The following is a 16,507-nucleotide window of genomic DNA, read 5'->3' as shown; positions in this document are numbered from 1 at the left end:
CATGTGATGTTGAGAAGTGTGAGGGGTGTGCTAGAGCTGAACAATATGCTCTGCTGTGAATATGAACATTCCAGATGTTACATATTTTCCCTAATCAAATGGAGATGCCATCAGCATTCAGCATTTCACCTGAGGAAATTCCACATGGTAGCCTGTTTCTGAATAAAACTCAGGGCTTCACTTGAAGAACATAGTGTTTCAGAGCTTTCACTAAAAAGTGATTGTTGATAAAACCTGCATAGGCTATGGTACATCACAACTGAGGAGTAGCTCTGTGTTCATAATGACTATTCCTTTTCATAGAGGAGGACATGAGTGCCTACAAATTTTCACATTTCTTCAGGGTGAAATTCATGTTGTGCATGTCCCACTTAACCTTTTAAACAGGGCTTGTGTAGTACTGCAGCAGTACATGCTTTCTGCCAGTGTTCTACCTTGTGGCACACTTCAGATGAACAGAGTAGTCTGCCTGTTTAAATATTCCCTTATTAAGTAAAAAACCCAAGCCTCACTTGTTTTGGGTTGGCTTGGTTTTTTTATAACTTGTTAATTCAGTTCTTCACAACTGAAAATGGAGCATTTTTTTCTGCAGACATTTCTGAGAGCAGAGATTACAGTGAGACCAAGTGCAATTTTACCAGATAATTTAATAAAGCTTTCTCTGTTTTGCTTGCTGAAGTGTACCATAGTTTTCAAGCTGTTTAATGCAGCAGTTTGGAGATGAAGGAAAGGATTCGACTGTGCATCCAGTTAGTATCTCTTAAGGTAATAATTATTTACATGAGATATTTGACTTTTTTTGCACCTTGTTGAGCTTGTCCTTATTCTCTCCTCACCCAAAAGCATTATTTAAGAGAGATTTTCAGTTTTTTCTTTTTCTTTATACCTTCAAGTCATCACTACAAGCTTTGACACACCTGAAACAGAATCTTCAGTTTCTCATTACACCAAATTGTGCCCTAAGCAGCAGGAGAGAAAATCCTAGGAAATCCTTTGGGATACATTGAATTTCTCCTGTTGAATCAATCTACTGCTTGGCTGCTCCTGCAGTTCCATTATAGCTACCTATTTTCCTTTCCTCAGCTCTGGAGAAAGTATTCATACAGATCTCCACAGGGAATCACCTGAGAATTCGTGCAGTCCATATAAATAGGAAATCATTGTTACAACTTTAAAGGCTCTGGAGATTTGGTCAGAACCGGTTTTAATTTCGGGTAATGTGTTTATTGTGCATTTTTCATTTCTTTAGCAGCAAGATTAATTTTCAGTGCTGTGTAACACATTGTATCATAATGTATGTTTTCATTATGATGGTTGCTGTCTTTTTCAGAATCATCCACTTCATGTAAGTGGCAGAGATAGATGTCTGAACTACATAGAACTGATTTGTCATGCTGAGTATTAGCCCCTGTGTTGTAGGTAGCGATAGTAACCTATAAGGAGCGTTGGTCAGAACCTCTGAAATGGTTTTAGCAAAAAGAAAGGGAGTGTCTGCCAAGACGAAAAGCTGCCTTCTCCTTTTGTGCTGAACCATAGCCATCCATTTTTTGTTAAAACCTTCGACATGTATTTTCACTGAATAGCCTAAGCCAAGCGTATCTACACGGCTTTCCTTGTAAATGCCACAGTAATAGCCTGTCTGTCCAAGAGCCTTAACAAAACTTAAGACATTTGCCTAAGTGAAAGCTGCCCCACGTCATAGTCAGCACTCAGCAGCTTGCAAAAATAAACTTCCTTTCAAAACCCTCATGAGCCTTAACCACAGAATAACAGAGTATCAGCAAGAGGTGTTACATGGGTTTGTCATGTCTCAGCACATTCACACACTGGGCTGACTGCTGCTCATGAAGGATCAGATTCAGAGATACTGAGAAAGACAGATTTCCCTTTGGTTACCTCAAAGGAAGGACCCAGCATTTAGCCCTTAAATTACTGACAAGGCACATATGTTCTGGGGATTAGGTTTGGGGTATTTTTTCCCCTTGTCTCAAGTATTCAGTGCTTTACACTGCTGCCAGAAGGTGGAAGGATGCATCTGTTATAAAACTCTGCTAGATGTCCTCAGCTATTGTGACGAGGGTGAGAGGAGGAAAAGAACTATGTGACACCACAGGCCTGCTGGACTGACCTGCTGGATAACACCATGTCACCTCTTTGGGGTCATGTGATGTCAGGTCTGGTGAGATTCTGATACAGAGACAACAAAAACGTTCATCGATTTCTGCTCTGCACTGCTCATAATCCCCTGCTGAATTTCAAGCTAGTGTAGAAATCCCACTGATTTTCAGATGGGTTGTTTTAATTAACAACCCTTCATTTCCCGTGCTGCAGCATTAGAAGTAACTGGAGGGTTCCAATATTAACAAGAGAAAATTCCTTTTTTTCATCCCATACAGAAGTGTTTTGCAGAAGTGCTGCTCTGGCTCTTCACCCAGCAGCCTTGCACATCCTTCCCCCTCCATCCCCTCTCCACTGAGTCAGCACAAATACAGGGCTGGTGCAATGTGACTGCTGTGCTTCTGGAGTGGGAGGGAGCTGGGTAGGTGCAAGCACCCCATATTTGTGTTATCTGTGCATCATTTGTCTGCCCTTCTGCCTCCTCCTATTCTCTATCCCTTCCAGTGATGTTTTGCAGTACTCCATTACTTCACCTTTTGCCAGTGACTGAGTTCATTTAGGACATAGGGAAAGCAGTCCCAGTGAGTGCAATTTTGGATTGTTTTGCAAAGGGCTGGGTTTAAGAACAGTGGCTGGTATGTTCTTGGTTTTTTTTATGAGAACATGGTTGAATTTTGATTGGGTTAATGAAATACGAGGCAGGAATTTTTGATTTAGAATTCTAAGTCAATATACACGATGGTCTGTATTTTCTAAGTATGTGAACTTCAATCAAAAGGCAGATTAAAAATTGATGGTTGCTATAGTATCCTTTTCTTGAGTCCTGACCTTGTAAAAAAGCCAAAAATAGCTATAGAACACAATATTCTTGGAACAAACCCTAAACTTATTTTGTCTTCTTCAAGAAGGCTTTCCAATAAAGAGTTTGACTTTCTTTTGGTCTGACTTTTCCCCCTTTTTGAACGTGATAAAAAAAAAAAAAAATCATCCTGCTTTTACAACTATGTGTTTTGCAATACACATGTGATATATTCAGTGACTGGAAATAAATTGTTTCATCAAATATATATGGTTCTCTACTGAGCTCAACAGACTTCTGAGTACTGGCTAGTTCTGAGGGACTTGAATTGAATTTACATTTACATTGATAGTTAGAGAGCCTAAAAATATCCCCAAAAGTGCACTGCAGTGATAACTAGGGCCACTGGGGGATGCTACTGCTTAAGGGTTACAGCCTGCATTCGTCGCTAGTCGTCACCCTGGTTATGGGGGGTCCCTTGGGGATTCGTGCGTGGCTGGCAGATTTCTGAACCTACAGACAGTACTAATTCAGTGACCAAAGTTCAATGTCTTAATCATAAACCATCAGTTGTAAACATAAATCTTACCTCTGGGATCACCCGAGAGGGAGAGAAAAATGTCAAGGTGGAGAAAGCAATTCAAAGAAAGAATGAAACAAAGAACAGAAGGAATTAAATCTTCCTTATTCACTTTGCTGGGGTTTTAGGAAATGCCCGTGGCATTTAATGTTTAGAGAAAAATGTGTCACAAGAAGAGGAAAACCCGGTATAAATATGAAAGCATATTGTCTCTGGTTAATTATAGGTAATTCTTCCAAAAGACAGATGTTTGTAGCAATATTTGCACCGTTTTTGGCTTCAGTGTACCTGTTTTGTCGATACGCAGGGAGAATGTTTGTCACTGGGCTGGTATGTTTAGGAATCCATTAAAACACTTCAGCAGTCCACTTCTGTCTTCCATTCCTCCCTACTTCCTCCCCTCCAATCTCAACAGCTTTTTCCGAAAAAATGAAAGGTTTTACATCTGAAGTCTGGTGCCTAAGTTATCCATGAACTGATCAATCCCTTTCCCATGTAGGAAATGGATTTTCTCTTTTGCTGGTTGCTTGCTGCATACGTCTGCATAGCAGCATCACCTTCAATTCTTTGGTTCTTTCCTAGTTGTTTTTCTTGTATCTTTCCATCACATCCATGAGTTGTCCCAAAAAGTGATACTGACCTGCATAATCCTCAATGACTTCCATAAACTCACACTCTCATAAGTGCTCCACCTTCTGTCTTCATTTTCATGTATTGTGTATGGGTAGAAATTCTTACTATTCTCTCCAGTCATGCCAGCTGTTTTGTGGGTATAATTTTGATGTTACTGGCTTGTCCAATATACTCTATCACACATGAGTAGAAGTTCAGCAACAGCAGTGTTAATTTGCAGTACCTCCTTCAGTGTATACCACATTTCTTAAATAGGCTAAATTTTCTTAAATAGCTTCATTGCTGCAAGATTTTTTTTTTGTCAGTGTATGTGCAGTAGCTCTGTATTTGTATTCTGGTGCTTACTATCTTCAGTTTGAGCTTCTAGTTTCAGGTTCAGTTTCTAGTTTCACCTTACGCTTATGCCAAGAGCTATTTCAATTTGAATTTTACAGATAGTGATCTTCTAGTGATGTTAGTGAACTAAATCACTGTGTTTCCCAGAGCAGCATTTTTCTCTGACACAACAAGTGTTGATTTCTCAGTCTCTCACATAGCATTTCCAGGTGGTTTTAGATGATTCTTGAAAGATCTGTGTTCTTTGCAATGATAACTTCATCTGCAGTGAATCTTTTTCTTTTTTCTTTTTTTTTTTTTTCACAGTGGGATCTCTTTTGGATTAAGATGTTAGACCATTCAGGGGTTCATGCTTTATCTCAATTAAGGATTTCAGTCCTAGTCATCTGCCTACCAGAACCAAAAGACTCAGTTTGGTTCTGATGTTCTTGGTTTGTTTGTTTTTCTTTTTTACTTAAGCAGTAATAGTTGGTATCCTTGTCTTGTAATCAGGGCATCCTTTCTTCTTTTTTTGTACGTTCATGCTTGGAATTTACAAAGTAAGGACTTATGCAGCCCTTACCTGAGCTCTTTTCATTAGTCTGCCTGCTATTACACACTAATTAAAGGACACACATGAAAAAATATAAGCGAGTATATGCACGAGCAGACATTACAAAGACTTGCGTGCTGTGAAAAAAATGCGACACAGTTACTCAGTTGGAATGGTTTTGAGAACAGTTTTGGGGAATTCACAGTGTCTGTATGAATTTTGCTGAGAAGAAAAGGGTGGAAGAATTGATGGCATACAGATTCTAAACAAGGGTTTGGTTAGAACCTAAACATAAATGGGGTTGGGAAGTGATTTCAAGTGAGTAATTACCTGTTAAAAAATAGAGACATGTGAAATATCTATGGAGTTTTGGATTCCTTTGACAGAAACTGAACATTGCTTTGCAAAAGCTATTTTAGTGGCAGAAATCATGGTGAAAGGGAAAAAAGGGGAGCAGAATCATTAAAAAAGACAGATAAATTACAATTTTATCTCTGATGAAAGAGAAAAAAGAGGGGGCATGAAGGAAATAGGTGCAGAAAAGCTATAAGCAACAATGCATTCTCTGAGGGGAGAATTGGGAAGAGTCTGATTTTAGTCAGAAAATACCTATTTCTTTGTTTGAATAAATTGTCAGTTTGACTTGAGGAAGCAGAGAGAGGAGACTTGGCAGTACTTCCAAGGAGGAGATCAATTAAGAGTTTCTCATGATAGAGATGCAAACAGTGGTGAAAAAGTAAAATTGTGGTATTTAAGCTAGAAACCAGTCTAAGAGATGTTAAAGGCTGAAGAAGATGAAGAGGCAGTATTTTTTTTCTACTGAAAAATCAGAAAAGTTACTGGAAAGGAAAACCATAATCATGAGGAAGAGAACAGGAAAGGAGCAGTGGATAAGGAGAGCAAAGAAATTTCAGAATGTAGTTTGTTTAAAGGATGAATCAATGCAAATGGCCAGGGAGAGTGAGTGATTGAAAGATGGTGCTTTGAACAGGAGTGTGCAGAGCCTGAAAATCAAAGGAGGTATTGTCAAACAAGAACCATGCCAATGAATTACTAAGTTCCTAGTGAGGTGATCCATCCAGCACAGAATCCAAAGAATGAAGATCGCAGAGGTTCTGTAGAAAAATAGGTGATGCTGAGTAAAGCTGAAATTTCACAGGCTGATATTTACAGGAAAAGGCAGAGAAAAAGAAGAGCATGGAGATGAGAGGAAAATGTAAGTTACTGCAGTGAGAAAATCCTAGAGACCACATATTTACTGATGTGATGGTAGACTACAAGCTCACCAGCACTTGAATTTGCCAGTTATTGAGTAAAAGGGCTAAAATGTAGTGGATGGTGTAATTCGGAATGCTTTACTTGGATATACCTGAAAACCAGGAATATCCTATTTTCGGGTGCTGTGTTACTAAGCTTGTGCATAACCTTACCTTGGTTAACAGGTTCATGCGTACTCCTGTCCACCATATCGAATCTCTGTGAATGATATTTCACTTGACCTGGTCAAGGTTTGTTAATCAGTTTTCCTTAACCATATAAAACCAGAAAATCCAGTCTTTCTATACAAGGAACATTGGAGGTATCAAAATTTATTCTATATTATCTAATCCTGGTATGAGAAACAACACAGCCACATTAGGATAGCACTGTGCTTGATATAATTCACAGTAGAATTGTGCCACAAGGAAATGCTGAGAATACTGACTGCTATGCAAACCCTAGTTGTGCTACCTCATAAATACAACAGCTTCTGGCCTTCAGTAATTTAGTCAATGCCTAATCTTTTTCTTACTTATCTGGACAACATCTAATATTGGATTATGCAATTTCAAGTGAAAGAGTTGATGTTGTGTTGACCTTCTGGTCAACTGTAAAACCTTCCTGCATGTATTCCCTTCGCTGCCACAAAAGATACTGCTTCCTTTCTTTCCACTCTGGTTTTCTATTAGAAATTCTATCTGCTTTAAGCCAGAATCCCAACTACTGTCTATTGGTATCTAACCCTGAGATGTTTTTCAGCCTTCAGGTAAACCAGTTCCATTGTTAAGGAGGTGATTCAGTGCTTCTCCTCTCTTCTTCTGTTCCCCTGAGTATACTGGAACCTCTTTTCTCAGGTTTGGTTTGTCATTTTATCATCAGGCAAGACACAGAAGCCTGAATCAGCTTTAGTGATGTGACTTTGAAGATGAAAGTAGGAAGGAAGAAACAAAAAGCAAATGATTTTGGGTAGAGAGCAGAACAAAGATGGTAACTGATTACAAATGCTGTAAGGCTAAAAAAAGGCAGGCTGTAGTGCTGCTAAGGAAAAACGTTCACAGAAACAGCAAGAGGCTGCCCAAAGGGCTATGAAAACTGATGAAAGTGAGAGCAAGATAAATAAATCAAAGAGGAAAAAACCACCCTCAGAAAATAGTGCGTGTCCACTGATTAATAATAAAAATTATGTATTTTGCAACCAAAATAAAGTCATCTTTGAGGAATGCAATGCACACATGTCCAGTAAAGGAACAGTATGGGTATAGGATATAGGCAACCAAAGAACAGTTACAAGAAGCCTAGAAATATTAAAATTAGGGCAAAAAAGCCTTTCTTTTAACTCCTCCTCATCATCACAAAAGATAAAAAAGGGAGAGTGCAAGAAAAATGGATGCTGCCACAGTTGCAAACACTCTCCTAAGAGGAAAATCAGCATTCTCTAGCTATGCAGTGTGCTCTTAGAGGATATGGTTCATGGGCTGCCAGAAGTGAAGATAAAGTTCTGGAATGAAAGTGTTTTCATTATAGCCACATCATGAATTCATTTCCATGTTAATTCAGGTACACTGAGTGATGCACACCAAGGATTTATTATACTTTTAAGACTGGCCAGCCTTTCAGAAGCCTTCTGAAAACTGGCAAAAGTGACAGCCAACAAGTAGAAGCATCCTGAACCAGGTCTTTCTGCTTGAATCACTGTTGGCGAAATAGAAAAGAGAAAGAGAAAGGAAAATATTTTCATGCAATAGTGTGCTTGGCAGACTTTGAAAAGTGGAATTAGATCCTACATTGCTACAAAACAAAAGTCTCAGTATATACAGTCATAAAAAGGAAAAATATTTAGGAGATTAATTTTCTCAACATAAGGAGAATTTGCAAGATTTACCAAAGCATTTTGTGAAGTACTTCACTTTAGACAGTGGCACAAATTATATGTTGTGAAAATGTTTATATAAATACGACTATCAACCTTGCTTAAGAAGAATGGGAAATTGCTGCATGTTGTAGTTTGAGATGTTCTGAAACACAGACATTGTGTCCTATGAAATACAACACGACTTCTCAATTCTTACCAAAAAATCACAGAGTAACTTATTACCAGGGGAATGCCCTACTAATTAGTTGCTTGCTCTCATAACAATAGCTAAAGATAAGTTATCTTGGATATTTGTCTCCATACCACACCAGCATAAGGTCTTTTATTTTTCAAGGGATTTCAAAATGCCTCACCAAGTTGGGCAATATTATCTCTACCAATTCAACATCTCAGAATTTTGAGATGAAAAACAGGCTTACATGCTTACAGTAAGATAACATCCTGAATGCATACTCAATCTTTATCTGTTGCTACCTGTCTGGATTTAGTTCATCTGTGTATTGTCTTGCTTTGCAGTTCGAATGAGCTCCACCAATGCTGGACGTTTATCAAGAGATGCTATCAAATTGTGTTGGGTTTCTTGTGCCAGTAGAGAAAAAAACAGAATTGGAGGGGGTGGGAAGTGTGGGTGACAGGTCTTTTCCATGTGACAGAGGATCAACATTAATCAGTGACACAAAAGTATATTGACTTCAACTAAAATTGTTAATTTTAATAAGTACCCCATGCTTTCAACCCCCTGTCTTGCTCTGAGAGCAGCACAGTCCTCAGGAAGTACTCCTGACTTCTGATACCTTGAGGAGAACAGAAAGCTACAGTGGTTAATCTATGATGTGTTAAACTGCGTCCGTCAAAGAACAAGCAACTCCAGATATTGCAGGGGCACAGGACTTCTCCCATCTTGTTTGCAGTGGTGAGGACTGTCACTGTTCTTGATCTTTGCATTTGAAAAACACCAGGGGAGAGCATTGACTGCATCCAGTGACCCTAAAAAAAACCCCACAGCAGTTGCACTCAGACCCTTCTAAGATAAACAAGAGAAGAGTGACAACAGTTTTTCATAAATTAAAAGGACACATCTCAATGGAAATCAGTCATGTCTTGTGGATCCCAATTTCACTGTGGCACTCAGCAACATACAGTTCAGTGGGGGTCAGTCTCTTTTGAAAAGCACTTCACTGGGGGTCAGTCTCTTCTCCCAGGTAACAAGCGGCAGGATAAGAGGAACTGGCCACAAGGTGAACCAGGGGAGGTTTAGACTGGATATTGGGAAAAATTTCTTGACTGAAAGGGTGGTCAGGCATTGGAATAGGCTGCCCAGGGAAGTAATGGAATCACCATCCCTGGAAGTATTCAAAAGGTGTATGGGTGTGGCACTTGTAGATATGGTTTATTGGACAGCACCATAGTGCTGAGTTAACAGTTGGACTCAATGATCTTAGAAGTCTTTTCCAACTTTTATGATTCTCAGATTCATTGTTGATGATAATGGTGTGATGTACATAATGGGGGATCAGTCTGCCTAGAGAGTGAATTACTAAGTTTTCTTCTATAAAATCTACTTCAAAGGTCAGAACTGGATAAATATTTACCAGGTTGAATGAGGAAAAAATTTACTTACAGTTTTTCTGCTATTCACCCCAAAAAGCTATCCCTTCCTTTTTATGTCCTGTATTTAATCATCAAACAAGATAAAGTTCTTGACTGTTCTGAGCTAATAGAACTTAATTTACATCAAGTAAGGATGCAAAGGATTTTCCATGAAACTTCACCTTTCTCCCAAGCACAAATGCAGATATTCATAAGGTATGTTCACACTTGCATATACTGATACGAGTTCCTCTTGCTGTCACTGCTTCCTAACCAGGTAAATTCACAATTAATTGGGTGCTGATATCTTTAGAAAGTTGTGTTGTATTTTACTTCAGTTTTTCAGTTAATACTGGTTTTTATATATTAGTTCCTGTCTTTGCAGTCATTTTACCAACATGTCTTTGTAATGGATTCAAGCATATATATGCATGCTTAAGCCATCCAAGTTGCATTCCAGTAAACAGCACACTCCTTTGGCCCTTTCTGCACACTCCTCAGGTGGCTCATCCCTGGCTCTCAGGGCTACCCTTTGGCAAATTTCTGCTTACTTTTGTTTAAGTGAGGTTGACAAAGGTAATTTGATTTCCAGGGTCTTTGGCAGTGCTAGTGACAGCAATGGCTTATACAGAGATACCTTAGCCTGTTCCTGAAACAGACTTAGTGTGTTGGATTCAAGGCCATAACACTACCCCAACTTGTGATTAAGTGCTTAGTGAGTTCCATTTCCTTATAAGAACATGTGTAAGAACCCAAGAATGTATGCCACAAGTGAACTGAGCATTAATCTGTCAGCAGCTTAAGTGTGTTTGGGATAGTGCAATGGAAATATGTGGTATAGTGACACAGTGTTTGTTCTCTGCGAAGCACTTAAGAGCAGATGGAACCTGTAAAACAGATTGATTTGTGAAAGTGTGCAGCTTCTATCAGATTTGCTTGATGCTTACTTGTTTTAACCCAAATAAACACAGGCCACATGTGCTTGAATTTTCAGTAAGGTGGTGGTAGCTACATGTGGGGAACCCAACATTAATAAGTGCACAGAAACTCATCAGGAAGGGACTTCTGTTTAAGAGGTGTGCTTCTTCTCTAAAATAATGAGATGGGTAAAAATTACTGTATCATTGAGGATATATCCTAAGGAACTGAAAAAAAAAAGATTAAGGATTCTACAACAACATAAAGAATACGATGCTGGAGTCTCATTACAGTTAAATGGAAAATTAAGTCCATAGCAGGCATGTCTTAAAATTCTAGTATAAATCAATAGCATCTATAAAAATGAGGTAGGGTTGTATGGAAATTACATAAAAATCTGTAACATTTTTTATTTAAATGTTAAGCATCCTATAGAGCTGTTGAAGCACACTGTAAAACTCTGCAGACAATGGTTGTGGTTGCAAGCTGAATTCCACTAAGGTATGTATGTAAGGAAAGAATTATATTTGCATCCTTAAAGGTGACTTTTTGGTCTCTTCCACTTGTTAATCTGAAGAAATAACAAATCCTACATCAAGATCTGGATAACTCTTATTTGTGTAAAGCTTCACCACTACTTTAAGGATAATGAGTTGTGTGCCGTTGCAGCAGTGACAATTTAGCTTTTATCTTTTGGAATTTGGACCAAGTTGAACCTTGGCATGGAATTTGAAGATAGCCTACATTGACATTTATCCTTTTGTTTTATACTGAATTAAATCAGTTTAAGGAGTGAATCGAAAGAAAGACTAGATTTTCAGAAGCTTGGGTTTTTTTCATTTTTTGAAAGCAAGCATATCAATGAGTCTCCCAAAATTAAAAAGAGTATGTGGACTTATGCCATCTTGCCTTCTGTATAGTGCAGAATTTCTGTACCTGTAGCACAGATCTTGTTTCAGCTGATTGCGAGAAATTTGCCTGGGGTGAACAGAGTAAGAAATAATATTAAAAATGTGTCTCTGGAAATATAATTCTACTCTTGTGAATTGTGTGTGCTGCAGTCTTCAGTTAACTTTAAAACTACATTTTATATGTTCTTCAGGGTACAGTATATAATATTCTATTAAGCTATTTTGCATGTGGTGTTGCTAAGACACATCCTTAGGATGATTTTGAAAGGCTCAATAAATGTCATACCTCTTCAAACCTCAGGGAATCTTGACTATGCAAAATATGGCAAAATGTGTATAGCTGCACAAAAAAACACAGACCCCAACCCTCAGTTGTTGCCACAGCAATCGTGTGTCATGCATATTCTTTCTACCCAGAGCACTGGAGAGCAGAACAGCAAGGTTCAGGGACATGCCATAAAAGAAAGATTGTCCCAGTAAGAGCTCCGTTTTTCAGCAACCACTTAGAAATTAAAGGCATTTCGGTGTCAGTGAGGCTTCTATGATTGTGTTATCTGTGTGTGTACCTTTGCTTGTTAGTGCTACCTAGCAACTTGCATTAAGACAGACATGTCAAGCATATGAGGTTCCTACAAGTCAGTAGAAAATAGGAGGTCACATACAGAGTGCCTGTAAAGAGAGAAGATGTTTAAGCTCATATTTGAATGTATTAGTAGACACCAAAATGTCCACATAGCAAAACAAAGTTTTAATATCCTGGTGGAGGGGGAAAAGCTCCACACCTGTCTTATTATTGTAGCATAAAACAACCATAAGTCACAATGAGTTTCGTAAATTTAGGTCCTCCTACAACTAGTTGAAAGCCGTCATTCTGCTGCTCACCTCAGTGGCACAGCTATAGGCAGAAGCTAAACCTGTCTCACCCTTATTGAGGAAAGGGAGAAGGTACAAAGGACATGAAAGAAAGCCATAAACAGCAGCCTATATATTTCTTTATTCTGAGGCTCATATTTTCTCTTAGAAATGATGTCATCAGAGCTCAACATCTGCATTTTACACACATGATATTGCATCTCAATGAATGCTTTAGACTAACAGAATTTACATAGAATCAGTGAAAACACTTGCTTTCCTGTCTGCTTTTTGTGCTATGGAATTGTGGATTTGGTATGTTTTAATTATTTTTGTTTTATTTTTAATGTATGGAGAAAAAAAATACCATTATAAAAATGGGTAAAAATTTTAAAAACAAGGAAAATCTTAAATTGTGTCTGCAGTTTCAGTATTACTTGAAGAAGATGTGGAAAAAAGTCATTGCATACACAGCAGTTCTTCCATTATGTGGAAGAAAAAGTCATTGCATACACAGCAGTTCTTAGTACACTGCCTGGACGAGGTTGAGAGGTTTTGTTGAGTCTGCATTCTTTCATATGTCAAAGTCAACACAGTCTTTGGCTAATGTTTTTGGAAAAAGTTCAAAGCCATCAGGTGGAATACTTGGCACTGTTGTAGTTATTGGCAAAGTTCTCTTGGCTTCCTTAAGGCTTGAATTTCATCTCTTGTGCTGGTTCTAGATCAGTCAGCTATAGGTGGCTTATGGATGAGTCATACAGAAGTGTCCTCAGTATTTTCAGAGCTGTCAAAACTCACATGCCAGGTAGGAAACTTGGTCTTCTGACCTCTCCTTTTACTCCCCACCCCTGGTAGGGTGGCTGTTGTTTATCTTCTCTGTATCTGTCACACCTGACAAAAAGGATCTCTGGGAAAAGTTAGCTGGAATAATTTATCTCTAGGTAATTGGTTATCCAGAAGCAATGCTGCAACAGGTCCTCCTCTTTTGTGTGCCTGGAAGTGCAGTCAGTCACACGCTCATGCACTTGGAACTGTGGGCATCCAGGTCATCCAGGGCATGAATCTCATGTGTGTGGTTCCTGCAGTGTGTTACTCTTCCTCAGATCTCTATGGAAAAGTGCACTTTCATAAATTCAAGACCTAACTCCTTTCACATACATAATTTTTAAATTAGAAAACTTCTCTGTAAGTAAGAGAGCTGCACTTGCAACTTTTGTTCACTGCAGGAGTTTTTGTTACAATATGTTGACAGATGTTTCTATTTCTCCCTGAGTTCAATGACCCTGCTCTTTAATTTTAGCATAGCCATGTTTTGCAATTTTACCCTATTCTCAATAGTTGAAGATACCTGCTTTTCACAGCCTGATGGAGATTACAAATTTAATCATTCGATTTATCATGTAACCCAGAAAAGCAGTTACTTAGAAAGCAGAGAAGATTTTGTGAGCCATCATTATAACACTCCTTGCTGTGTAATGCACCTTCTTATGCTAAGCAAAAGGGGTTTGGATAATGAAAAAGAAGAATCCAACATCATCAAGCTTTTCTTTTTATTTATGAACCTGTAACTTAACATCAGTGACAAAAAGCACTGAATGAGTTAATGGAAATAAAAAGTGAATTTACAATTAAAAATTTTGAAACTGTCCAGCTGCAATGCTTTCCTTTTGAAAAGCACACTGTGCAAGAGTTTGCCACACACTATGACAGTCCTTAATAAGCTGGTATTTATGCACTTAACATTTCTCAGAAATTTTTTTTACATAGGGATTATATTGGGCCAGATGCATCCTAAGATTGTGTATCTATTGTTGTGAAGATTGATACTTGCATGACTGCCAACTTCTTCTTTACTCTTTCACAGCTTTTGGGTTTCAGTGGCTTCAGTACAGTGACTTTATTTCAAAATATTTTTTAAAAGCAGACAGAGAGAGGTCGGTGGATCAGAGGGACCAGAGGTAAAGATATTATTTAACTTGGAGTAGTAGAAAAATGAAGCCAGTGTGTCCTTAGTGAGAATAAATCCAGCCTCTGACTGATGTGCTGGTAATATGTTGTTTGTGGTGATGCCTGAGGTGGCCACCTAAAACACAGAGACTAGACAAGAATAAGAGAATAAAAGTAGGTATTTATTTGAAGGGCCTTCAAAGGTACACCCTGGGCAGTCTAAAGGCTACAGCCAAGATGGACCCTGGGTCACGGGTTCTTCACACTTTTATAGGTTTGGTCCATTTGCATATCAGGGTTAATTCTCCAGTTATAACCTCAGTTAATGATGCAATTACCCCAAGTTGGCCGCCCCTTCAGAGGCTTTTAGTTTACACATTTTGGGGCCTGGTGTCCTTGGAGAGCAAACCTAGAGAGGTTTGTTGTGTCTAACCAGCAGGAGAGAACAACAGGTAACAGGCCACATGAAACTTCAGAGTTACACACTAGGCAGTGCAGGATTTGAAAAACATAAAAGTTAAACCCTAAGGCATCAGTGGAAGTGTTGGGGATGGCTCATCACAGTCTGAAGGAGCAAGCCCTGATTTATGTACTGCTTTGTTTGTAATAGCTGCCACCATTGTTCCTTCTCTGGTGTAAAAATATCTCCAGTTTTGTACACTGTCTGCCTTGTGTCACTGCATGACAGTTTCATCCCCAATGCCAATCTCTGTGTGCCCTTTGTCCAAGCTATCACTGACCTTTACGTTTCTGCTGATACAAATCATACCAGACCAGAGTCAAGTGATACTTGTGTAAGATATATCCAGCCTTCTGTGTCTAATAAGAATACTACACTATTTCAGAAAAAAAAACCCCAAAACATTAAGTAGACATATTTTAAAGGATGTTGTGTGGTTTTTTTCTCCTCCTGAAGACAGCTTGGTAACAACAGTCACTCAGGAGATCTCTTTTTCTTCTTTACATTTAAATGTTTGCCTTTTGTAAGGCACAGATTTTCCTGAAGTGCTATCCGTAAATGTACGAGCATACGGAAAAGTTGGCTGCAGACACGTGCAATGAGCATTTTGCATTTTGTGGACTTCTCACATCACAGGATTTCAGAGACCAACTCAGTATGCTTCTTGTAGCCTTTCACTGCTTGTTAATGCACAGGTACTTCATGATAGCTGTGATCAACACTGGAGTAACTCTGGCTATAAAATGCTCCAGGCATGTTAGCTCTAAAGGAAAAAATGCTACCATGCCAGTGCCCAATAACTGAGTTGTTCACTGGCCTCCAGAGCTAAGGGAGCTATTTTTCCATTAGATTTTTGCCTCTGAATGACTGACTTTTTGTGCTGGTTCACTTAATGATAGCTATACTGCAGTGTTCATGCAGTGCCTGTTACACATCACAGAATTCACTGGAATTCTCTAGAATTTTAGAAGGGCATAATGGATTTTATAGTGCAGGAACGAGAGTTTCCCAGGAGTGGAGACTTTATAACATTTCTCCTGCATGCATTCCATCATATCTGTCTCAAGGCAAAGCTCACACTGTGTTCCTTACCTTGGGGAACATACTACTGGTATCTTTATCTTCTGTTATCTTGGTGTTTTGGATTACCAGAACGTCTTTGAGATTTCTACTTCAGTGCCATATTTAACTAAAATTGACCAATGGATTCAGAAATTAGTTGAGAAGAACAGGCAGACAGATGTTGGTCCCATAAATCTTGTTAATAGGCTAAAAAGGGGATTTTTTTTCCTTAGCTGTCACAGAAGATAAAGCCAGCAGGTCAGGGAAGGACAGGCTAACAGTAGGATAGAGTGTGACCAGAACATCAGTTCTTTCCAGCCTTAGTCTGAGTCTGACTGCTGGTGTGCATGGGTGACAGGTCACCGATTCCTATACGATCTAGGCATTATCCAGGAACTGTGACAAGGAGGAGCTTTAATGAGGGATTTGTTGAAATCTAACATAGTTTTATGGATGCATATAGGCAGCTTCTTCCAGGTATGAAGGGCAGGTTGAGCTGCAGCAGGGTAAAACTGAAAGTTTGAAATTGGTGGAGGGCTTTCCCTATTAGTGTGACTGAGCAATGACAACTGAACACCTCAGTTTGTTAGGCACCCTAGCACTGATTAGGTAGCTTTAGCTAATCAGTCTATTGAC

The 16,507-nt window shown here is 38.9% G+C and overlaps 1 protein-coding gene across 1 annotated transcript in view; it reads left to right on the top strand.

Moving 5' to 3' along the window:
* The window catches only part of SMYD3 (SET and MYND domain containing 3), a gene marked incomplete at both ends in the record, with an annotated part of 395,652 nt that overhangs the window by 350,191 nt on the left and 28,954 nt on the right, over nt 1–16,507 (top strand). The gene's annotated exons all lie outside the window — the stretch shown is intronic.

Source organism: Coloeus monedula (assembly GCF_965178545.1).
Source record: "Coloeus monedula genome assembly, chromosome: 2".
Classification (NCBI taxonomy): Eukaryota; Metazoa; Chordata; class Aves; order Passeriformes; family Corvidae; genus Coloeus; species Coloeus monedula.
The sequence above is the reverse complement of the archived record's forward strand: the minus strand, read 5'-3'. Positions and strand labels throughout refer to the sequence as shown.